Below are 25,000 nucleotides of genomic sequence, written 5' to 3' on the forward strand. Positions count from 1 at the left end.
GCGTAAGCGCTTCTTCGACTGTGTCCCGCTGTGGCGCGTTGGGGTTGACCTCGCCTTGGGAGTGACTTACTAGTGACTGCCATTCGCCCAGGCTATGCGAAGCCGAATATTAAACCTTCGACGGAACAAAAATCGTCTGGCTACCCAGATGGCGCTCAGGACTCGATCAAGGTACTAAAAAGGTTCGAAGAAATTTCGAAAAAAGGTTCGAAAAATATTCAAGATAGGTTGGAAAAAGGTTCCGAAAAAGTTCAAAATTGTTTGAAAATGTTCGATTTTTTTTAACAAGGTTCGAAAAATATTCGAGAAAGGTTCGAAAAAAGGGTTGAGAAAGGTTTGAAAAAGGTTCGATAAATATTCGATATTGCAGGCGTGCGAGACCACAAATAAAACCGCAAACACAGAAAACACTTGAAACCGCAATTACACGAAACCGCAAACTAAACTGCACAAGTGCACGAAACCACAAATACACGTGAAACCGTAAACCATGAAACAGCGCAAACACACTAAACCTCAAACATAGGAAACAGCAAAATAATAAGAAACAGCAAACCTTCGAAACCGCAAATACATGTGAAACCGCAAACGCACTAAACCGCACCAAAAAACATTAAACCGGAAACACACTAAACCTCAAACACAAACAGCAAACACACTAAACCGCAAACAGTTGAAACCGCAAACATACGAAACCCCAAACAATTATTTTTAAAAATCCCACAAACACACCAAAACCTCAAAATAACACCAAACCCACAAAACAACCCGCAAACCCTCAAACAACACAAATACCGCAAAATAACATCAAAACCTCAACATACCACGAAAACCGCAAATTGACGCAAAACAACACGAAACCGCGGCTCCTCAGGTAAGGCCCCAGCGGGCACGTGTGGGTGGTGCAGGACTCGAACATCGGGCGAGGGTGAGAAGAACCATCTGGGCCAGCTGCCCTCCAGATGGATCCTTTATGATGAAATGAAGGTTCCACTGTCGGGCCTCGACCTTCAGCGTGAGGATGAATGATGTCTGCATGGAAGAGGAGTGAGAGACGTGAGAGTGGCTCGTGGGAGTGCCGGGTGAGAGATGTGAGAGTGGCTCGTGAGAGTGCCGGGTGAGATATGTGAGAGTAGCTCGTGAGAGTGCCTGGTGAGAGTGCCGGGTGAGAGTGTCGGGTGAGAGTGCCAGGTGAGAGTGTCGCGTGAGTGTCGCGTGATAGTGTCGCGTGAGAGTATCGGGTGAGAGTGCCTGGTTAGAGTGTCGCGTGAGTGTGTCTGGTGAAAGCGTTTCGTGAGAGTGTCGGGTGAGAGTACAGGGTGAGTGTCTTGTGAGTGTCGCGTGAGAGTCCCGGGTGAGAGTGTCGCGTGAGAGTACCGGGTGAGTGTGTCGGGTGAGAGTGGTTCGTGAGAGTGTCGCGTGAGAGTACCGGGTGAGTGTGTCGGGTAAGAGTGGTTCGTGAGAGTGTCGCGTGAGAGTGCCAGGTGAGAGTGCCAGCGTCCCACGTGACAAGTAAATCCAGCTTAGGCAGTCCAGGTCTTGTTCGGGAATAGTGGCCTTGGATTTACAAGGCCCGGATGAAAATATCCGGACGCACGCATGCACGCACACACACACACAACGCGTGACGCAGTTGAATCGCTGCGCTGCGGGTTGTTACTCCAACGCTCGTGGGTGGGTGTGCATGTAAGGCCACAGCATTACCCACAGATCGGTCATGTATGAGCTCTGAGCTCTCTTCCGGGAGGGAAATAACTGTCGAGCACGAGTCCAACACGTGATACAAAGACCATGGTAAATCACTCACACACACACACACACACACACACACACACTGTGGCGCTGTGGTTAGAACTCTGGCCTGCCACAACGGAGGTCCGGGTTCGATCCTCGCCCGGGGCTGAAATAATATCAGTATCGCAGCGCTGAGGGGTGTTACTCCAACTCTCGTGGGCGGGGAGTTGGGGGTGTGTGTGTGTGCAAGGTCATAGCATTACCCATAGATCGGACCTACGAGCTCTGAGCTCTCTTCCAGGAGGGAAATAGCTGTCGATCACGAGTCCAACACGTGATCCATAGACCAAGACCAAGTGAATACATGCACATACGCACAGGCATGCACGTTTATGCACACACGCACATGAACACGTACATATACACACGCTCTTGAATACGTACATGTACACACACACATGCACACACACACATGAACACACATACATATACCTACGCATATGTGCACACACACAAACACATACATTCTCTCTCTCTCTCCCTCTCCCTCTTTCTCTTTCTCTCTCTCTCTCTCTCTCTCTCTCTCTCTCTCTCTCTCTCTCTCTCTCTCTCTCTCTCTCTGCTGTGATAGGCACAGAGTAATCACTGGGTCCAATTGAAGGACACAGCGAGACGAGGAGGGACGAGGCAGGAACAGAACCAAAAAGAAAATATTATCTTTTCAAACAAATGAAAAAAAAAGTCAAAAAACAACCCACTTCACAAAACCTAACATATTTTCTTAAAGATATTTCCATGATCGTCAAAACTGTTCTTTCCCAAAACATAACATAGAATACATTTTAACATATTGCAAACTTAGTTAAGAATATTTTAACATATTGCAAACTTAGTTAAGAATACTCCATAGCATAACATAGCAAAACATACATTTTAACATATAATTATCGTTGAAAATATTCCATAACATAACACAGCATAACAAAAATACACATATTTAACATATTTCAATCATCGTTGAAAATTACCCTTAACATAACAAAATAACACATATTTAGCATATTTCAATCATCGTTGAAAATACCCCTAACATAACAGCATAACACAGCATAACAAAATAACATAACATATACATATTTAACATTTCAACCATCGTTGAAAATGCCCCATAACATAGCATAACAAAATAACATATACATTTTTAACATATTTCAATCATCGTTGAAAATACTCCATAACATAGCATAACATTAAATAACATAACATACATTTTTAAGATCTCAATCATCGTTGAAAATGACCCATAACATAGCATAGAATAACATAACAGCATAACATAATAAATACATATTTAACATATTCTAATCATCGTTGAAAATGTCCCATAACATAACAGCATAACATAAATACATATTTAACATATTTCAATCATCGTTGAAAATGCCCCATAACGTAACAGCATAACGCAACAGCATAACATAACGTTTATCTTTCGACACAATACAATTCTGTTCCCATGTGGACCTCAAACATTTGTTCTTCTTCAAAACTTAAACACTGAAACGTTTCATGTGCAAGAAAACAAACGTTGCTTTGTTTAAAACGTTTAGGATCACTCGAAAGCGGTAATTACATAATCCAACGTATTTTACATATTTTGACGTCTTTTATGTAGACGTATTTTGACGTATTTTATCATTTCTATCTTGTAGACGTATTTTGACGTATTTTATAAACTTAGACGTCTTTGATATATTTCACCATGAAGACGTATTTTGATATATTTTATATATTTCATCTTGTAGACGTATTTTGACATTTTATATATTTCATCTTGTAGACGTATTTTGACGTATTTTATATATTTTGATGTATTATATATATTTCATGTAGACTTGTTTTAACGTATTTTGTAATTTCATATTGTAGAAGTATTTTGACGTATTCTATATATTTTGATGTACTCTATATATTTCACCATGTAGGCGTATTTTGACGTATTATGTAATTTTATTTTGTATATGTATTTTGACGTATTTTATATGATGAGTTATATATATTTCATCATATAGACTTATTTTGACGTATTTTGTAATTTTATCTTGTAGACTAATTTTGACGTATTACATTTTGACGTCTTTTGATGTATTTCATCATGTAGACGTATTTTGACGTATTTTATATTTCATCTTGTAGACGTATTTTCACGTATTTTATATATTTTCATGTATATATTTCATCTTGTAGACGTATTTTGTAATTTATCTTGTAGACGTATTTTGACGTATCATATATATTTTGACGTATCTTATATATTTTGACGTATTCTAGATGTTTCATCATGTAGACGTATTTTGACGTATCTTATATATTTTGATGTATTATATTTCATTATATAGACGCATTTTGATGTTATGCATCTAAATGTAAGCGTATTTCAATGTATTTTAGAATTTCATCGTGTAGACGTTTTTTGACGTATTCTGTATAATTTGACGTATTTTGTATATCTCATATGGACCTATTTTGACGTATTCTGCATATTTTGACGTATTTCATACATCTCATCACGTAGACGTATTTCAACGTATATATTTTATCAAGTAGACGTATTTTGACGTATTTTATTCATCTTGGCCTATGTTATACGTATATCTATATCATGCTATATGCGATACGTATATCTTATCATGCAGATCTATCTAAGCTATTTTATATATTCTATCATGTAGACAAACCTCCCCGTTTTGGCATGGTCATGTTACCCCGATTAAACTGAATAAAATCGCCAGGCGCCCGTGAGATTTACGACGTGAGAAATGTTCTATTTTTACGTGAGATCTAAAGTGAGATTCGGCATGGTCTTGTTACCCCCCACTCAACTGGATGAAATCGTCAGGAGCCCGTGAGATTTACGTGATATTTTCAAATTTCACGTGAGGTCTGAAAGTGAGATTCGGCATAGTCATGTTACCACCCCTCAAGTGGATGAAATCGTCAGGAGCCCGTGAGATCTACGACGTGAGAGTCTCAATTTTCACGTGAGATTTGAAATGAGATACACCCAATTCGTACAGTGATAATAGTAAGGAATGCGAGTGAGAGTTTTGTAAGGGGAGTGAGAGGGAAGTGAGAGAAGAGTGAGACGAGGAAACGTGTGTAGAGAAGAAGAGTAGAGAGCAACGTGAGAGAGTAAAGAAGAGAGGAGAATGAGAGTAGAGAGACAACAGGTGATTTTTGTTCATACGAGAACCTCCCCCCTTCCCCCTCCACTCCCCCCTCCTCTTCCTTTACCCCTCCCTCTTCTCCCTCTCCCCTCCCTCTTCCCCCCTTCTCCCCTCTCCCCTCCCCTTCCTTTACCCCTCCCCTTCCCCCCTTCTCCCCTCTCCCCTCCCCTTCTTTTACCCCTCCCCTTCCCCCTCTCCTCTCCCCTTCCCCCTTCTCCCCTCCCCCTCTCCCTTACCCCCTCCCCCTCCTTTACCCCTCCCTCTTCCCCTCTCCCCTCCCCTTCCCCATCTACCCTCCACCACACGCATCCCCTCTCCCTCCCCCTTCCCCCTCTCCTTTACCCCGTACCATCCTCCGCCTCTCCCTCTCCCCTTCCTCTTCCCCCTCTCCCCTACCCCTCGCCCTCCCTCTTCCCCCTCCCCCTCCACCTCTCCCCTATCCCCTTCCCCTCCCTTTTTCCCTTCTCCCCTATCCCTTTCCCCCTCCCCTCCCCTCTCCCTTCTCCCTCTCCCCTCCCCTACCCCCTATCCCTCTCCCCTCCCCCTCCCTCCAACTACCCCTCCCCCTACCCCCTGTGACAAAAAAAAACATAAACACAAGCGACTAACATCAGCTCGAACGAAAGGCAGAGAGCAAAATATACACATCAACTCTAAAGAAAAAAATGAAAAAAAAAATATAGAAAGTTATGGAAAACTTGAGAGGAGGCCATTACAGACAACTACCCACCAGCGACACCACTTAAGAAAATCTTCGACAGATTAAAAAAAACGAGGGACAGAAGGGGGGGGGGAGGGGGAGGAAGGAGGATGAAGAGAGGAGAGCAGAAAAAGAGAAAACACACACACACACACACACACACTTGAGATCGGCAAATAATGAGCTCTGAGCTCACTGCCGTAGGGTGGTGTCTGGCTGTCTCGACAGAGATTGCAGCAGATCCGAGGTGAATACACACACACAGACACATACACACGCACACACACACACACGCACACGCACACACACACACACACATACACACACACGCACACGACTCGACGGCGCATTGGTAGCGTTCCCGGCCGCCACCAAGGCGGTCCGGGTTCGAATTCCGCCCAGGGCTGAAATGATAATTTCAGTATCGCTGCGCTGCAAGTTATTACTCCAACTCTCGTGGGCGGGGAGTTTGTGTGTGTGTGCGCGTGTAAGGTCACAGTATTACCCATAGATCGGTCATATAAGAGCTCAGAGCTCTCTTCCGGGGGGTAATAGATGTCGATCACGAGTCCAACACGTGATCCAAGACTATGGTGAATCACACACACACACACACACAAACACACGAACACCGGTATAGTGGTACCGTTCTCGACCGCTAATTTAGTGATCTGAGTTTGTAGCTCATCCAGGGCTGGAAAAAAAATCACTAAACTGGCACCCTAACTCTGGTGGGCAAAGGATTTTTTTATTCTTTTTATTGTGATTCACCATGGTCATGGATCACGTGTCGGACCCGTGAACGACACATATCCTCCCGCATTTGAGCTCAGAGCTTATATGTGACCGGTCTACATTATGGGTAATATTGTAACATTACATACACACACACACACACACACACACACACACACACACGGTTGGTAGAGTCCCTGACTGTCACTACGGCGGTCCGGGTTCGAATCCTGCCCAGGGCTGAAATAATTTAATTATCGCTGCGCTTCGAGTCGTTACTCCAACTCGTGGGCAAAGGGTTGGGTGTGTGTGTGCGTGTAAGAGAGAGAGAGAGAGAGAGAGAGAGAGAGAGAGAGAGAGAGAGAGAGAGAGAGAGAGAGAGAGAGAGAGAGAGAGAGAGAGAGAGAGAGAGAGAGGGTAGAAAACAGGAGAGAGAGAGGGGTGAGAGAAATGGAGAGAGGGGAGAGAGGGGAGAGAGAGAGAGAGAGATAGAGGGGGGAGAGCGGAGAGAGAGAAAAATAGAGGGAGAGGGAGAGAGGGAGAGGGAGAGAGGGAGAGAGTGAGAGATAGAGGGAGAATAGGAGAGAGAGGGAGAGATAGATGGATATAGAGAGAGCGTGGGAGAAAAGGGAACAGATGGAGAGAGAGAGAGAGAGAGAGAGGTAATGAGAGGGGTAAAGAGAGGGGTAAAGAGAAAGGTAAAGAGATTAAGAGAGGGAGAGAGAGGCAAAAAGAAAAAGGTAAAGAGAAAGAGAGAGCTAAAGAGGGAGGTAAAGAGAAAGAGAGGTAAAGAGAGAGAGAGAGGTAGGTAGAGAGAGACATCCCAAGATGGTTTGTTGTGGGAAGGGGGGCCGAAATACGGTAGTCGAACTGTGATGCATACAAATACGGTATCTCCCCCCCTTTCCCCCCTCTCCCCTCTTCCTCCCCCCCTCTCCCCTCTCTCACTCCTCCCCCTTCCCGAAGATCCGCTATGGCTGTAAGGATTGGAGGGGGGGGGAGGCTATGATTTGGGAGTGGGAGGATGCGGGTGGGGGGATGGGGGGATTGTAAAGAACGAGGAGAGTAGGGGGGAAGCTTGGAATGGGAATGGTTGGAATATTGAGAGGGGAGGAAAGTCTTTTGGGAACGATAGGGGGGTGGGGAGAATGGGATGGAGGTGGGGGGAAGGGAGGGGTGAAAAAATACAAAGATGCTCAGATTTTACAAAGAGGTGGGGCGTGTTTTTTCTTCCTCTTCTTTTTCTTTTCATTTTTTCTCTTTTTTTTTTCTCTTTTTTTTCATTTTTTCTCCTTTTTTGTATTCCTCTCGCTATCAATTTTTTTTGCTTTATTTTTATTTATTTTTGGTGTATTTCTATTTTTATATTATTCTATTCTATTTATTTATCTATTTATCTATTTTTTACAAGTTTGGGCAAGCCTTGGCATAAACAAACTACATCACAAGAAAAATAAATAAATAAAAATTGATAAAGAACAAACAAAATAAAATAAGCAATTTAATAGATAGATTAATAAATAAAATATAAAATAAACAAATAAAATAAAATTCATAAAATAGACAAGCAAATGAATAGATAATGAATAAAAAATAAACAGATAATAGGAAATACATGATAAATAAATTGACCTCATGATGACGTCACGTGGCCTCCCGACCATCCCATGATTTCGGACCCGAACAAGCGATCAGACACCTCCCTCCCCATGCTACCCAAGCACAGGGCAAAGGTGCTACCTACCCACGCAGCTAACCGCCTCGTGGCGTGTGCCCATCACCTCTTTTGAGCGACGACGAGAAACGAGCTTGAAGAAGACGCCTCGATTCAATACGGTTACCTCCTCCAAGCCCCTAAACCCCAAAAGACCATTTTACCCACCTAAACCCCAACCCAGGAGGTCAACAAACCCCAGAGGTTCAAGAACCCCAGGCCCGGGTCACCCCCGACCCCAATCAGACCGCCCCCCGACGCCCCCGGGTGAATAAAATCATCTGGCGACAGACATTTGCAGAAGCTTCGTTGAGCGTGTCCGTATTGATGATTTAGGGCTCGCTTGGGACCTTGCGCAGGGGAGATGGGATGGGCGTCAAACGGTTCAAAGGGGCAATAAAGGAGGGGCAAGCGAGGCCAAAAGAGGGCCAAGAAGGGCCAAAGGAGGGCAAAGAAGGGCCATGGAGGGCCATGGAGGACCAGGGAGGGCTATGGAGGGCCAGAAAAGGCCACAGATTGCTCTGAAGATTCCAGGAAGATCCGAGAGGGCCATGGAAGGGCCAAGAAGGGCCAAGAAGGGCCATGGAGGGCCAGGAAGGGTTATGGAGGGCCAAAGGAGGGCCAAGAAGGGCCAAGGAGGGCCATGGAGGGCTAGGGAGGGCCATGAAGGGCCATGGAGGGCCATGGAGGGCTAGGGAGGGCCATGGAGAGCCAGGAAGGCCCAGAGATAGCTATGAAGATTCCAGGAAGATCGGAGAGGGCCAGGAGGGCCAAGGAGGGCCACGGAGGGCCAAAGAGGGCCAGAGAGGGCCGTGGAGGGTCGGGGAGGATCATGATAGAGAGGGAGGGCCAAGGATGGCCAAGGAAGGGCCAGGAAGGGCTATGGAGGGCCAGAAATGGCCATATATGGCTATGAAGACTCCAGGAAGAGGGAGGGCCAAGGAGGGCCAAAGGAGGGCCAAGAAGGGCCATGGAGGGCCAAGGAGGGCCAAGGAGGGCCAGAAAAAAACACAGTTAACTATGTTGATTCCAGGAAGGAGGGCCAAGGAGGGCCAAGGAGGGCCATGGAGGGCCAAGTAGTGCCACGGAGGGCCAGGGAAGGCCAAGGAGGGCCACGGAGGGCCAGGGAAGGCCACAGATAGCTATGAAGATTCCATGAAGATCAGAGAGGGCCATGGAGGGCCAAGGAGGCCCAAAGAGGGCCAGCGATGGCCGTGGTGGGTCGGGGAGGAACATGATAGGAGAGGGAGGGCCAAGGATGGCCAAGGAAGGGCCAAGGAAGAGCCATGGAGGTCAAGAAAAGGCCAGAGATGGCTATGAAGTTTCTGGGAAAATCAGAGAGGGCCAAGGAGGGACAAAGAAGGACCAAGAAGGGCCAAAGAGGGCCAAGAAGGGCCAAGGAGGGCCAGAGAGGGTCATGGAGGATCAGAATGGGAGAGGGAGGGGCAAGGAAGGGCCAAGGGAGGGCCAAGGATTGGCCAAAGAAATCCAAAGAGTACTAAGGAGGGCCAAGGAGGCCACGGAGGGCCAAGGAGGGCCATAGAGGGCCAAGGAGGGCCATTGAGGGCCAAGGAGGACACGGAGGGCCAAGGAGGCCACGGAGGGCCAAGGAGGGCCAAGAAGGGCCATGGAAGGCCATGAAGGGCCATAGAAGACCAAGGAGGGCCACGGAGGGCCAAAAAGTACCAAGGAAGAAAGACCAAGAATGGCCAAAGTAGGAAGCCCAAGGAAGATCAACGAGGACCAAGGAAGGGCCAAGTAAGGGCCAAGTAAGGACTAAGTAAGGCCAAGGAAGGGCCAAGGAAGGACTGAGTAAAGCCAAGGAAGAGCCAAGTAAGGACCAAGTAAGGACTAAGTAAGGCCAAGGAAGGGCCAAGGAAGGACTAAGTAAAGCCAAGTAAGGGCCAAGTAAGGACTAAGTAAGGCCAAGGAAGGGCCAAGTAAGGACTAAGTAAGTAAGGCCAAGGAAGGGCCAAGTAAGGACTAAGTAAGGCCAAGGAAGGGCCAAGTAAGGACTAAGTAAGGCCAAGGAAGGGCCAAATAAGGTCAAAGAGGGACTAAGTAAGGACAGGGAAGGAAGGCCAAGGAAGGGCCAAATAAGGACAAGGAAGGACCAAGTAAGGACAAGGAAGGGCCAAATAAGGACAAGGAGGGGCTAAGTAAGGAAGGCCAAGAATGGGGCAAGGGCCAAGGAAGGGCCAAGGAAGGAACGCCAAGAAAGTGCCAAGGATGAAATGGAGAGGAGGGTAAAAGAGAAGATAAAAGATAAAGAGAGATGTGAAGAGGGAGAGTGCAGAGAGTAAGTGAAACAGAAGAAAAGGAGAGGAAGGAGGGTGAAGGAGATAGAGAGAGAGAGAAAGAGAGGAGAAGGAGACGGAGATGGGGAAGGGATCTGATAGCGGGATAGAGGGAAAGGGAGGGAGGGAGGAGGGAGGAGGGAGGGGGAGGGAGGGAGGAAGGGACGGGGAGGGGGAAGGAAGGGAGAGAAAGACAGAGAGAGAAAGAGAGAGAGAGAGATAGGGGAGAGAGAGAGAGAGAGAAAGAGAGAGAGAGAGAGAGAGAGAGAGAGAGAGAGAGAGTAGGGAGAGAGAGAGGGAGAGAGAGACGGAGAGAGGGAGAGTGAGTGAGGGAGGGAGGGAGGGAGGGAGGGAGAGGGAGGGAGGGAGAGGGAGGGAAAGAGAGAGGGAGAGAGAGACGGAGAGAGAGACGGAGAGAGGGAGAGTGAGTGAGGGAGGGAGGGAGGGAGGGAGGGAGAGGGAGGGAGGGAGAGGGAGGGAAAGAGAGAGGGAAAGAGAAATATAGATAGATAGAAATATAGAGAGAAATATAGAAAGATAGAGAGAGGGGGAGAGAGAGGGAGAGAGAGAGGGGGAGTGGGGGAGAGAGAGGGAGAGAAAGAGAGAAAGAAAGAGAGAGAGAGAGAGAGAGAGAGAGAGAGAGGTTGAGAGAAAGAGGGGGAGAGAGAGAGAGAGAGTGAGAGGCGAGAGACAGAGACAGAGAGAGACAGACAGAGAGAAAGAGAGACAGAGAGAGAGACAGAGAGAGAGAAAGAGAGACAGAGAGAAAGACAGTTTCAAGTTGCTGCTGGTCCCTTGCCTAATCTTGTCATTGCAAAAGGCTCAGGACAGATTCCCCTACAAAGGACAAGAGAGGACAAAGGAGAGGGAAACGTCAACAAAGAGCATGTAATGGTGTATAGTAAGGTAACAAAGGGGGTACAAAGAGCACAGGATCGGCGCAGGGAAAAAAAGGACACTGGGAGGTAGTTTCTACAAAGGTCAGAAAATTAATGTCGAATTTTCGGGAAAAGGACATAAGAAATAAAAAAGGTTTCGACAAAGAACAAAACAGGACAGGAAAAAGAACAGGAAGACCTACAAAGGCCAGGTAATAGATACAAAGGTCAGGAAATTAATGTCAAGTTTTCGGGAAAAAAAGAGGAACAAATAAGAAATAACAAGGATTTCGACAAAGAACAAAACAGCACAGGAAAAAGAACAGAAAGACCTACAAAGGCCAGGTAACAGATAGGACACTATCAACAAAGGACAGGGCGACAAAGGCATTAAAAAGGACAAAAAAAGGAAAAATTCTGGGACAAAAGGACAATGATCAGAATGAAAATAGGACAGGAGGAGGGGGGAGAGGAGAGGGGGGAGGGGAGATGAGAAAGAAAGAGAAGAAGAATCAACAAAGGGCTGGTAACTGGCGGCAAACAATTTACAAAGGAAGAAGAATGGACTATGGGAAAAGAGAGAGAGAGAGAGAGAGAGAGAGAGAGAGAGAGAGAGAGAGAGAGAAGGGAGAGAGAGAGAGAGAGAGAGAGAGAGAGAGAGAGAGAGAGAGAGAGAGAGAGAGAGAGACGTGGGAACAAATAAAAAGTAACAAGTGGACAAGGAAAAGGAGAAAAAGAAGGAGAAGAGGAAGGGGGGAAAGAGGAGGAAGGGAAGGAAGAGGAAGAGGAAGAGAAGGAAGAGGGGGAGGAAGAGAAGGAAGAGGAGGAAGAAGAGGAGGAATAGGAGGAGGAAGAGAAGAAAAAGGAGCAGGAAGAAGAGGACGACGATGGGAATGAAGAGGACGAGGAGGAGGAGGAGGAGGAGGACGAGGAGGAAGAAGTGGAGGAGGAAGAGGAGGAGGAGGCTAGTGATGAAGGAGGAAGACGGTAGGGTAGAGCTCGAAAGGGGAAAGGAAAAAGGGAAGACAGAGAGAGAGAGAGAGAGAGAGAGAGAGAGAGAGAGAGAGGCAGAGAGAAGACAGGAAGAGAAGAGATAGAGAAAGGAGACAGAGAGAGAGAGAGAGAGAGAGAAGACAGACGAGACAGAGAGGAGACAGACAAAGAGAGCAGACAGACAGAGGAGATAGACAAAGAGAGCAGACAGACAGAGAGATAAGACAGAGGAGACAGAAAGAGAGGAGACAGAGAGGAGACAGAAAGAGAGGAGACAGAGAGGAGACAGAAAGAGAGGAGACAGTCAAAGGAGACAGAGGAGACAGACAGAGAGAGACACAGGGGGAGAGACAGAGAGGAAGAGAGAGACAGAGGGGAAGAGAGAGACAGAAGTGAAGAGACAGGTGCAGAGAGACAGACAGAGGAGAGAGAGGGGAAGAGAAAGACAGAGGGGGAGAGAGAGACAGAGAGGAGAGAGAGAGGGGGAGAAAAAGACAGAGGGGAAGAGAGAGACAGAGGTGAAGAGAGAGACAGAGGTGAAGAGAGAGAGACAGAGAGGGAGAGAGAGACAGAGGGGGAGAGAGAAAAGGATTAAGACAAAGAAAAACAAAACAGAGGGGAAAGAAAGAAGAGGCAGGAGAGAGAGAGAGAGAGATAGAGATAGAGAGAGAGAGAGAGGAGGGGTGGGGGAGGGGGAGGGGGTGATAGCATGAATGGAGATAAGAAAAAACAAGAGAGGGGAAATGAGAAAAATCGAGGGAAAAGAGAAAGAAGTACAACCAGAAAGAGGGGAGGGACAAAAAAAGAGGGGAATGGAGGAGAAGAAACACCAGAAGGGGAGAAAAGAGAAAGAAAGAGGGGAAATGAGGGGAGGAAATGAAAGTGGGGACAGTAGTGACAAGAAACCAAAAACGAGGGGAAATAGAGAGCGAGAGGGATCAAAGAGAGAAAAAGGGGAGGAGGGATAAAGGGCTAAAGAGGGGAAATGAGGGGAGGAAAGCAAAAGAAAAAGAAATAAACAAGTGGAAAAGAAACGAGAGACAAAAGAGGGGAAAAGTGCGAAGAAGCCAAAAGAGGGGGAAAATAGGCTTGGGAATCGAGTGCTGCTCCGTGCCAATGTGAGGGGAAAGAGGAGATAGAGGGGGAAGAGGAGGAGGAGGAGAAGGGGAAGGAGGAGGACGAGGATATGGAGGAAGAGAACAAGGAGAAAGAGGAGGAGGAAGAGGGGAAAGAGGAGGAGGGGAAGGAGGAGGACAAGGAAATGGAGAAGGAGGAGGAGGAGGAGAAGGAGAAGGAGGAGGACGATGAAATGGAGGAGGAGAAGGACGAGGAGAAAGAGAAGGAGGAAGATGGGAAGGAGGAGGATGACAAGGAGGAGAAGGACGAGCACGAAGAGGAGGAGGAGGAGTAGGAGGAGGAGGAGGAGAACGAAGAGGAGAAGGAGGAGCAAGAGAAGGAGGAGGAGGAGGAGAAGGAGGATGAGGAGGAGGAGTGGGAAAAGAAGGAGGAGAAAAAGGAGGAGGAGGACGCGGAGGAGGAGTTGGATGAGTAGGAGGACGAGGAGGAGGAGGAGGAAGAGTAGGAGGAGGAGGAGGAGGAGGAGGAGTCAGGTCCTGTTTACCCTGATGAGGGGAAGCGAATACGGCGATAATTGTGAGGGGAGAAGCGTGAAAGATTAGTCCTGGGAGGGGAAAAGGGGAAGGGGAGAGGGGAGAGGGATTGGAAGGTGAGAGGAGGGAAGGGGAGAGGAGGGAAGGGGAGGGAAGGGAAGAGAAGGGGAGGGGAGAGGAGGAAAGGGGAGGGGAGAGGAGGAAAGGGGAGGGGAGGGGAGGAGAGAGGAGGGGAGAGGAGAGAGGAGGGGAGGGAAGGGGAGGGGAGGGAAGGGGAGGGGAGAGGAAGGGGAGAGGAGAGAAGTGGAGAGGAGGGAGGGGGAGAGGAGAGAAGTGGAGAGGAAGGAGGGGGAAAGGAGAGAAGTGGAGAGGAGGGAAGAGGAGAGGAGGGAAGTGGAGAGGAGGAAAGTGGAGAGAAGGGAGGGGGAGAGGAGAGAAATGGAGAAGTGGGAAGGGGAGAGGAGGGAAGGAGAGGGGAGAGAAGGGGAGGGGAGGGAAGGGGAGAGGAGGGAAGGGAAGAGGAGAGGAGGGAAGGGGAGAGAAGGGGAGGGAAGAAAAGGGAAGTGGAGGGAAGTGGATAGGAGGGAAGGGAAGGGGAGAGGAGGGAAAGGGAGGGGAGAGAAGTGGAGAGGAGGGAAGGGGAGGGGAAAGAAGGGAAGGGGAGAGAAGGGGAGGAAAGGAAAGGGGAGGGGAGAGTAGGGGAGGAGAGGGAAGAAGAGGAGAGGGAAGGAAAACGAAATAAATAAAAGATAAGGGAAGAGAAGGGAAGAGAAGGGAAGAAGGGAAGAGAAGGTGAGAAGGTAAGAGAAGGGAAAAGAAGAGAAAAGGTGAGATAAGGTAAGATGAGGTAAAAGAAGATAAGAAGGTAAGGGAAGGTAAGAGAAGGTAAAAGGGAAGAGAATGGAAAGGTAAGGTAAAAAGGTAAGAGAAGGTAAAAGAAGGTAAAGGCAAGAAGGTAAGAGAAGGGAAAAGAATGGAAGAGAAGTGAAAGAAATGGAGGGGAATGCAAAGAGAGGGGAAAGGAAAGAGAAGGGAAAGGGAAGAGAAGGGAAAGGAAAGTGAGGGGAAGGAAAGAGAGGGGAAAGGAAAGAGAGGGGAAAGGAAAGAGAAGGGAAAGGAAAGAGAAGGGAAAGGAAAGAGAGGGGAAAGGAAAGAGAGGGGAAAGGAAAGAGAGGGGAAAAGAGAGGGGAAAGGAGAGGGGAAAGGAAAGAGGGGAAAGGAAAGAGAAGGGAAAGAAAAGGAAGGGAACAGAAAGAGAGGGGAAAGGAAAGAGAGGGGAAAGGAAAGAGAGGGGAAAGGAAAGAGAGGGGAAGGAAAGAGAAGGGGAAGGAAAGAGAGGGGAAAGGAAAGAGAAGGGAAAGGAAAGAGAGGGGAAAGGAAAGAGAAGGAAAAGGAAAGAGAGGGGAAGGAAAGAGAAGGAAAAGGAAAGAGGGGAATGGAGGGAAGGGGAGGACAAACGAAACACAACAGAGGAAGGAAAGGAAGGAGAGAAATGAACGGAAAATAGGAGAAAGGGGACGGAGAGGAAGAAGAGGGGAGGACAGGAAGATGGGGGGAAGAAGGGGGGAAAGAAGGGGGAAGAGGAGGTGGGAGGGGCAAGGGGGAAGGAGGAAGGGAGAGGGGACATGATGTTGAGAAAAGGAAGTGAGAAGGAAATGTTTTTAAGGGGGAGAGGGGAGAGAAGAGAGGGGAAAAGAGGGGAAGGGTATGAAAAAGGGAGGAAAGGGAAGAAGGAAGAGAGAGGAAGAGGACCGTAGAAGGACGTGAAGAAGGCCATACAGAGAAGGCCACTCCAAGAAGGCCATACTGAGAAGGCCACTCCAAGAAGGCCACACTTAAAAGGCCACATGGGGAAGGCCATACTAAGAGGACCACACGGAGAAGGCCATACCAAGAGGGCCACTCCAAGAAGGCCACACTGAGAAAGACACACTGGGGAGGCCACACGGAGAAGGCCATACCAAGAAGGCTACACGGAGAAGGCCACATCAAGAAGGCCACACGGAGAAGAACATACCATGAAGGCCATACCAAGAAGGCCACACGTGGAAGGCCACACGGAGAAAGCCACACGGAGAAGGCCACAGCAAGAAGGCCACAGCAAGAAGGCCACACGTGAAAGGCCACACGGAGATCATATCACGAAGGCCACACGGATGAGGCCACACGGAGAAGGCCATACCAAGAAGGCCACACGTAAAAGGCCATACGGAGATCATACCAAGAAGGCCACACGAAGGAGGCCACACGTGGAAGGCCACACGGAGAAGGCCGTACGGAGAAGGCCACGCAAACCTGGAGGAACGAAAGAGGGGAAATGGAGAGACAATGGGGAAAAGGGAGAGGAGAAGGAAAAGGAAAAGAAGGAAAGGAAGGTAGGGGAAGGGAAAGGGAAAGAGAAAGGTAGGGAAGGGAAAGGGAAAGAGAGGGGAAGGGAAAGAGAAAGGTAGGGGAAGGGAAAGGGAAAGGTAGGTGAAGGGAAAGGGAAAGGTAGGGGAAGGGGAAGGGAAAGGGAAGGTAAGGGAAAGGTAGGGGAAGGGAAAGGTAGGGGAAGGGAAGGGAAAGGAAAGGTAGGGGAAGAGAAATAAAGGTAAGGGAAGGGAAAGGTAGGAGAAGTGAAAGGGAAAAGGAAGGGGGAGGGAAGGAAGGGGCAAGGAAAAGGAGGGGGAGGGAGAGGGGAAGGGGAAGGGTGAAAGGTATGGTAACGGAAAGGGAAAGGGAGGATAAGGGGAAGGGAAAGGAAATAAGGATAAAGAAAAACAAGGAAAAGATCAAACATGGAAAAGGAAAGGAAACAAAACGAAAAGAGAAAAAAAGAGAAAAAGAGAATCAGAAAAGAGGTAAAAGTGGGAGAGAAAAGAGGAAGAGGAAGAAGAGGAAGAAGAACAAGGGGAAGAATAAGAACAAATGGAAGAAAAGGAAGAAGAGGAAGAAAAGGAAGAAGAGGAAAAGGAAGAGGAAGAAGAAGAGAAAAAAGAAAAGGTTGAAGAGGAAGAAGAGGAAAAAGAGAATGAAATGGAAGAAAAGGAAGGAAAAGGAGAGGAGGGAAAACATAAAGAAGAGGAAGAAGAGGAGGAGGAAGAAGAGACAGAAAAAGATGAGGAAAAACAGAAAGAAGAATAAGAGGAGGAATAATAAGTGGAAGTAGAAGAGGAAGAAGAGGAAGAGGAAGAGAAAGAGGAAGTGGAAGAGGAAGAGGAAGTGGAAGAAGAAGAGCAAGAGTATGAGGAGGAAGAAGAGGAAGAAGAAGAAAGTAAAAAGAAGAAAAAGAAAAAAATGGAGAGAAGAAAAGTAAAAAGAAAATACAAAAGATAAAAAGAGGAAAGAAAAACAAGAACAAGAAAAAAGTAAAAACGTAAATAGAATAAAGAAAAAAATAAAAAGACTAAGAAAACGAAGAAGAATAAGAAAACGAAGAAAAGAAACAAAAACAAAGAAAACGGGAAGTGAGAAGGTGGGGGGGGGAGATAATGAAGGAACCAGAGAGCGCGAAGTAGGTATAGGGAGAGTTGGGGGGAGGGGGAGATGGGGGAAAGTGGGGGGATGGACAAGAATCCTCCCCACTATCTATCCATCATCTAGGGCCTTCCCCCCCTCCCCCCTATTCCGCTCCAGTTTCCTCCCTCTTCCCCCCTTCCCCCTCCTCCTCTCCCCCCTCCTCCCCCCTAAAGTGGTGCGTGTAGGAAAAGGTTTGTCAGTGTTGGGGGAATTTTGGAGTTTGATGCCCTTCTTTCCTTCCCCCCTTATCCCCCCTCACCCCTTATCCCCCTTCTCCCCCCTCTCCCCCCCCCATCTCCTTCAGAAGCTCCCTTGAGAAGAGATGAAGATTGGAAAACAAGAAAAGAGAGGGGGAAGAGGAGGGAGAGGGAGGGGGAGGAGGAAGAATGAGAAGGAAGTAGGAGGAGAGGAGGGAGAGAAGACAGAGGGAGGGAGGGAGGAGAAGTAAGAGGAAGGAGAAAGAGGAAAGTGAGGAGGAGGACGAGGAGGAAGGAGAAAGAGGAAGATGGGGAGGAAGAGGGAGAGGAAGATGGGGAGGAAGAGGGAGAGGAAGATGGGGAGGAAGAGGGAGAGGAAGAGGGAGAGGAAGAGAGGAGGAGGAAGGAGGAGGGAGGGTGATGAGGATGAGGAAGGGGGCGGAGGAAAAGGGGTTAAAGAGGAGGAAGAGGAACAAGAAGGAAGAGGAAGAGGGAAGGGTGAGGAGGAGGAAGAGGAAAGAGAGGGTGAAGAAGGGAGGGTGAGGAGGAGGAAGAGGTAATGGGGTCTACATAAAGGACTTCCTATTTGCATGCAACACATATATATATATATATAATATATATATATATATATATATATATATATATATATATATATATATATATATATATATATAATTTCTATCTAGATTTTCATATATATTCTTTGTATTTTATAATATTTTTTCTGGTTAATATCGAACGTATCCCGGCTGTCCAAACACGCAGGGCAAAGGTGACTCAGTCAAAGCTGTTGATCCCGTGGTTTATGTATATATATATATATATATATATATATATATATATATATATATATATATATATATATATATATATATATATATATGTATGTTTACATGTCTATTCATTTGTTTATCTACTCTTATTTGTTTTATATTCTATTTATTCATTCATTTATGTATCTATTGATTTTCAAATTATTTGCTGGCAACCCCCGCCACCCCCCTTCTCTCTCTCTCTCTCTCTCTCTCTCTCTCTCTCTCTCTCTCTCTCTCTCTCTCTCTTTCTCTCTTTCTTTTCTGCGAATCCCGCAACGATGAATAGAATCCCGGACGAGAATCCCGGACACACCAAGAAGAAAGAAAAGAAGAAAAAAAGGAGAATAAGATGAAGAACAAGATTAATAAGATGAACACGAAGATGAAGAACAAGATGAAGAATAAGAAGGATACTAAGATGAACATGAACATGAAGATGAAGAATAAGCAGAAGAAATAGAAGAGGAAGAAGAAGAAAAAGCATAAGAGGAAGAAGAAGAAGAGGAAGAAGAAGAAGAAGAAGAACAAAAACCAGAAGAAGAAGAAGAAGAAGAAGAAGAAGAAGAAGAAGCAAAAAAGTAAAAGAAGCAGATGATAAAGAAGAAAAAGAAGATGAAGAGAAAGAAGAAGACAAAAAGAAAAAGAAAAGAAAAAGAAGAAAAAAGAGAAGAAGACGAAGAGAAAAAGAAGAAAAAGAAAAAAAAAGATGGCGGAGACAAAAAGAAAAAAAAAAAGAAAAAAAAAAAATGTCCGCCCATGAACAAGATGGCGCCCCGTAATTACAAGCCCTAATAACAACAATCTGAATAAAAAGGAGCTAATTTACCTTCGTTTAATGGACAACTTAAAAAGAGAAGAAAAAGAAGACAAAGAAGAAAAAGATGGAGAAAAAAGAAAAAGAAAAAAGCCGCAAAAAGAAAAAATAAAGAAAAAAGAAAAAGACGAAGAGAAAGAAAAAAGAAAAAAAAGAGGAAAAAACGGAAACAAAATAACGATGAAAAAGAAAAAGAAAAAGATAAAGAAGAAAAAGATAAAAAAAGACGAAAAAGAAAAATTTGAAGAAAAATTAAGAAAAGACGAAGTGAAAGAAAAAAGAAAAATGCAAAAAAATGGAAACAAAACAACGAAAAAGAAGAAAAAGAAAACGAAAAAGATAAAGAAGAAAAAGAAAAAGATAAAAAGACGAAAAAGAAAAATATGAAGAAGAGAAATAAAAAAAGACGAAGAGAAACAAAAAAAGAAGAAAAAGGAGGCTAAAACAAAAAAACAAAAACAAAAATCGTAAACAAAATGGCCGCCCAGGAACAAGATGGCGCACCGTAATTATAAGCCCTAATAAGAACAATCTGAATAACAAGGAGCTAATTTACCCTCAATTAATGGACAACTCACAGAGGGGAAATGAGCGAATCCTATCCGAGGGGAAAGTAAAGAGCGATCAAAGGGGCACTTTATTTTTAAAGGGGAAGGAAAATTACTTCATTAAAGGGGCTTCCCCTTTAATAAAGGGCCCCTTTGTTTTCAAAGGGTGTAAATGACCTCATTAAGGGGGCTTCCTCTTTAATAAGGGTCCCTTCGTTTTTAAAGGGAAAGGAAAATTACTTCATTAAAGGGGCTTCCCCTTTAATAAAGGGCCCCTTTCTTTTCAAAGGGTGTTAATGACCTCATTAAGGGGGCTCCCTCTTTAATAAAGGTCCCTTCGCTTTTAAAGGGGGAGGACAATTACTTCATTAAAGGGGCTTCCTTTTTAATAAAAGGCCCTTTGTTTTTAAAGGGGGAGGAAAATTACTTCATTAAAGGGGCTTCCTCTTTAATAAAGGGGCTCTTTGTTTTCAAAGGGGGAGAGAAATGACTTCATTAAAGTGACTTCCTATCTAATAAAGGGGGAGGTAAATGACCTTATTAAGGGGGCTTCCTATTTAATAAAGGACTCCTTTGTTTTCAAAGGGGAAGGGAAATGACTTAATAAAGGGGGTCTACACCTTAGTAAAGAGGCCCTTTTTTAAAGGAGAGAGCAATGACTTTTGTAATGGCCCTTCCTCTTTAATAAAGGGGCCCTCTGTTCTTAAAGAGGGAGGAAAATTACTTCATTAAAGGACTTTCTCCTTAATAAAGGGGAAATGACAGTCAAGGGGCCCCTTTCCTTTAGTAAGGGAGATGACTGAATTAAGGGGGACCCCTTTTTCTCAGAGAGATTAAATGACTGAGTTAAAGGGCCCTTTATCTTAGTAAAAAAATTTTAAGGGTTGCTAAAAAAAAAAAAAAAAAAAAAAAAAAAAAAAAACCATGGGAATGCAACGAACATGACCAGTTGTGTGACATTGTAGTTCTTGCAAGTTGTTATGGTTGACATTACTGTGAAACGCATTTAAATATATTAAATATATTCATTTGTTATTGTTATTTTCTAATTTTTGTTTATTTTAACATTTTAGTAAACTTCTGGGTTTAATGATATTTATGTATAAGCTAATTTTCATTATATATATATATATATATAAATTTCTAAGGACAGTCGGCTACTAACATACATATGAATAGTACCCCCAAGAAACTAAATTAAAGAAATAAATTAGAATAAAACAAAATAAATCAAATAAATCAAGGAGCGTATGCGACATTAGGATAGAGCCTCTGGTGAAATGTAAATCATAAGAATCTTCTGCTCAAGACTGGGAATCAATACAAGGGCTGACGAGGAAAAGGGTAGAGTAGGGGGGAGTAGGGGGGAGGGGGAGGTGGGGAGCAATTATTCTCCCATAAGAATGAGGGGGAGAGAAAAGGGGGAAAGGGGAGTGGAGAGGGAGTGGCGAGGGATCAATTATTCTCCCATAAAGAGGGGGGGGGAGAAAACAGGGGGGGAAGGGGAGAAGAGAGGGGAAAGGGGAGAGGAGGGGAAGAAGGAAAGAGGGGAAGAGGGAAGAAGGAAAGAGGGGAGGAGGGGAGAGAAGGGGGGAGAAGAGAAAGTGTGTCCCCCAAATTGAAATAAATTTACATTATGACGTCATAATTATACCATTATGACGTCATCGCTCCATAGGTCTAACCCCTTCCCTTCTCTATTGTGGTTCGTGTGTGTGTGTGTTTGTGTGTGTGTGTGTGTGTGTGTGTGTGTGTGTGTGTGTGTGTGTGTGTGTGTGTGTGTGTGTGTTTGTGTGCGTGTGTGTTCGTGTGTGTGTGTGTGTGTGTGTGTGTGTGTTTGTGTGTGTGTTCGTGTGTGTGTGTGTTTGTGTGTGTATGTGTGTGTGTGTGTGTGTGTGTGTGTGTGTGTGTGTGTGTTTTGTGTGTGTGTTTGTGTGTGTGTGTGTTTGTGTGTGTGTGTGTGTGTGTGTGTGTGTGTGTGTGTGTGTGTGTGTGTGTGTGTGTGTTTGTGTGTGTGTGTGTTTGTGTGTGTGTGCGTGTATATGTGTGTGTGTGTGTGTGTGTGTGTGTGTGCGTATCGAAGGAATGACATAACGAAAGCGTGACAGAACAGAAATGATAATTCAAAAGTGACATAAAACGTATAACCAAAATCTTAGGAAAAAAAATATAGAAATGGTTAAAATGATCAACACAGTATTCCAGAAATTAGAGCCATTAAATTGCTTAAATATCTTAAGATTTGGGAAGATGAAATCCATCACTCATACGGGTTCCACTAGAATTTTTTTTTCGGATATAATGATCGACTTTAGTAAGCCTATCTACTGTGGTGTTTATGACTAGTTTCTGTCTAAATTCTTTGGACAACTGTATCTGGGACCAAAGTTTAAGTTTTGATCCTAATTTTGACTTCTTCAGCGCCCTCTTCTACAATTCCCATTGTCTTTGTCTGCGAGACGTAATTGTATTCAGCCCCCATCACGCGATCACGATGGTCGTCAAATGTGAGTTTCAAAAGGTAGAAGACGACTTCACCTACAGTGGTCTGGACTTCCCTAAGTCTACAATCCAATAATAACTTCTCTTATTTCCTCATTCAGCTTCTCAATATATGACGCAAAGGTGATTTGACATTTGGAGATTCGAGAAATTAAAGATTGTAATTGAATCTTTAGAAGCTCTACCAAGGGATTCGAATCCTGACCTGTGCGTGCGTAATCACGAAGCCAAGACCTTATGCACGCACAGGTCAGGGTTCGAATCCCCTTGGCAGATCTTCTAAAGATTCAATCTGTCTTAAACATACATAATATTGTCAACGAAGTCGTTTCTACTTAAACGAACTCATTTGAGATGTGTTTTCGAACCCCCGAACCGGAAATTACGACTTAGTTTCGGGGTCGTTGATGTAATAAGAACACAAGAACGAAGGAGACTGCAAGAGACCATAAGGCCTACACTAGGTAGTTCCATGTCCATAACCACCTATCATCCCCATCCATAAAGTTGTCTAACCTTTTCTTAAAACAACCGGTAGTTTCAGCGCTCACTAACTACATAGTTACTAAGTCTACTACATTCGTTAACCCCTTTTTAGGTAAACCATTTCTTACCTAAATTGGTATATGTATCCTCTGAATACTATCATGTCTGTTACCCATTTGGGGTTTTACAAATTGATATCCGTCCATTATGGGCCACAAAATTTTGAAAATTATGTTTCACTCGTAAATGAAAGGAGACCAAATTATGTTGTTATGATTCGATCGAGAGAGTACAGCAGCAGCTGACAGTTTGGACGTCTGAAGCGAAACTGAAATATCGACAGTTTATTTCAGGTTTCAGATAAGTTTCGAAGCTTTCATGAAGCTTCAGATTCAGATTCATGAACCCAAGCAGCAAGGAGGGAGGAAGGGAGGGAGGGAGTGAGGGAGTGAGGGAGGGAGGGAATGAGGAAGGGAGGTAGTGAGGGAGTGAGGAAGGGAGGGAATGAGGAAGGGGGGAATGAGAGAGAGAGGAAGGGAGGGAGGGAGGTAGGGAGGGATTGAGGGTGGGAGGAAGGGAGGGAGGGAGGAGGGAGGGAGTGACTGAGTAAGGGAGGAAGAGAGGGATTGAGGGAGTGACTGAGTGAGTGAGTGAGGGAGGGAAGGAGAGAAGGAGTGAGGGAGGGAAGGAGAGAAGGAGTGAGGGAGGGAGGGAGGGAATGAGTGAGTGAATGAGTGAGGGAGTGAGTGGGTGGGTGAGTGAGTGAGTGAGTGAGTGAGCGAGTGAGTGAGGGAGGGAAGGAGAGAAGAAGTGAGGGAGGGAAGGACTGAGTGAGGGAGTGAGTGAGTGAGGGAGAGAGTGAGGGAGTGAGTGAGGGAGAGAGTGAGGGAGTGAGTGAGTGAGTGAGGGAGGGTTGGTGGGACCTGGAAGCCCCAATCACGCTATCACGAATCTCATCAAATATTATGAATTTCAAAACCTAGACGACGACTTCGCCTACAGCGTTCTCGACTTCCCCTAAGTCTACAATTCAACAATTTTGTGTCTAATATTCGTATTCTAGGTTTAACCTTTTTAGTTCGTCATTTAGTTTCTCAATCTATGACGCAAAGGTGATTTGACACTTGGAAATTCGAAAAAAAAATTAAAAAATAGAAAATTGTAACCGAAGTCATTTCTACTCAAACGAACTCGCTTGAGTTATGTATCTGTACTATAATTACAGTGATCCTGTTTGTTCGATGATTATAATTAATATCGCGATAATAATTTTGATTTAATACTCATCCTCTATAATACCTAATGAACGTAATTGAGATATTTACTATTCGCGTCTAACGTATGATGACTGTTGCCATATTGGTGAGTCGTGATTTTCGTGTCACTTCTTTGAAATTTATCTCTTGAATTGTCACTCTTTTGTTATGTCATTCCTATGAAATGTCACTACTTTGTTACGTCATTCCTATGAATTGTCACTATATTGTGATGTTACTCCTTGTTTATGTCACTCCTATTAAATATCATTCCTATGAATTGTCACTCCATTGTTACGTCACTCCTGTGAAATGTCATTCCTATGAATTGTCATTCCTATGAAATCTCATTCCTTTGTTATGTCACTCCTTGATCATATAACTCCTATGAATTGTCACTCCTTTGTTATGTCATTCCTATGAAATGTCACTCCTATAAATCGTCACTCCTATGAAATCTCATTCCTTTATTATGTCACTCCTATGAAATGTCACTCCTTGATCATGTAACTCCTATGAATTGTCATTCCTTTGTTACTTCATTCCTATCAATTATCACCCCTTGGCTAATCTCCTATGAAATGTCACTCCTTTGTTATGTCATTCCTATGAAGTGTCACTGCTTGGTTATGTCACTCTTGTGATTTGTCAATCCATTGTTATGTCATTCCTTTGATATGTCACTCCTATTAGATGTCATTCCTATGAATTGTCACTACATTGTCATGTCACTCCTAATAAGTGTTATTCCTATAATTTGTCACTCCATTGTTATGTCACTCCTATGAAATGTCACTCCTATTAAATGTCACTCCATTGTTATGCCACTCGAATGAATTGTCATTTCTTTGTTATGTCAATCCTATTAAATGTCACTCCTATTAAATGTCACTCGAATGAATTGTCATTTATTTGTTATGTCACGCCTACTAAATGTCACTTTTTTGTTATGTCACTACAATAAAATATCACTCCTATGAATTGTCGCTCCTT

This window comes from Oratosquilla oratoria, chromosome 15 (genome assembly GCF_046742065.1).
Source record: "Oratosquilla oratoria isolate Oo_2021 chromosome 15, ASM4674206v1, whole genome shotgun sequence".
NCBI lineage: Eukaryota > Metazoa > Arthropoda > Malacostraca > Stomatopoda > Squillidae > Oratosquilla > Oratosquilla oratoria.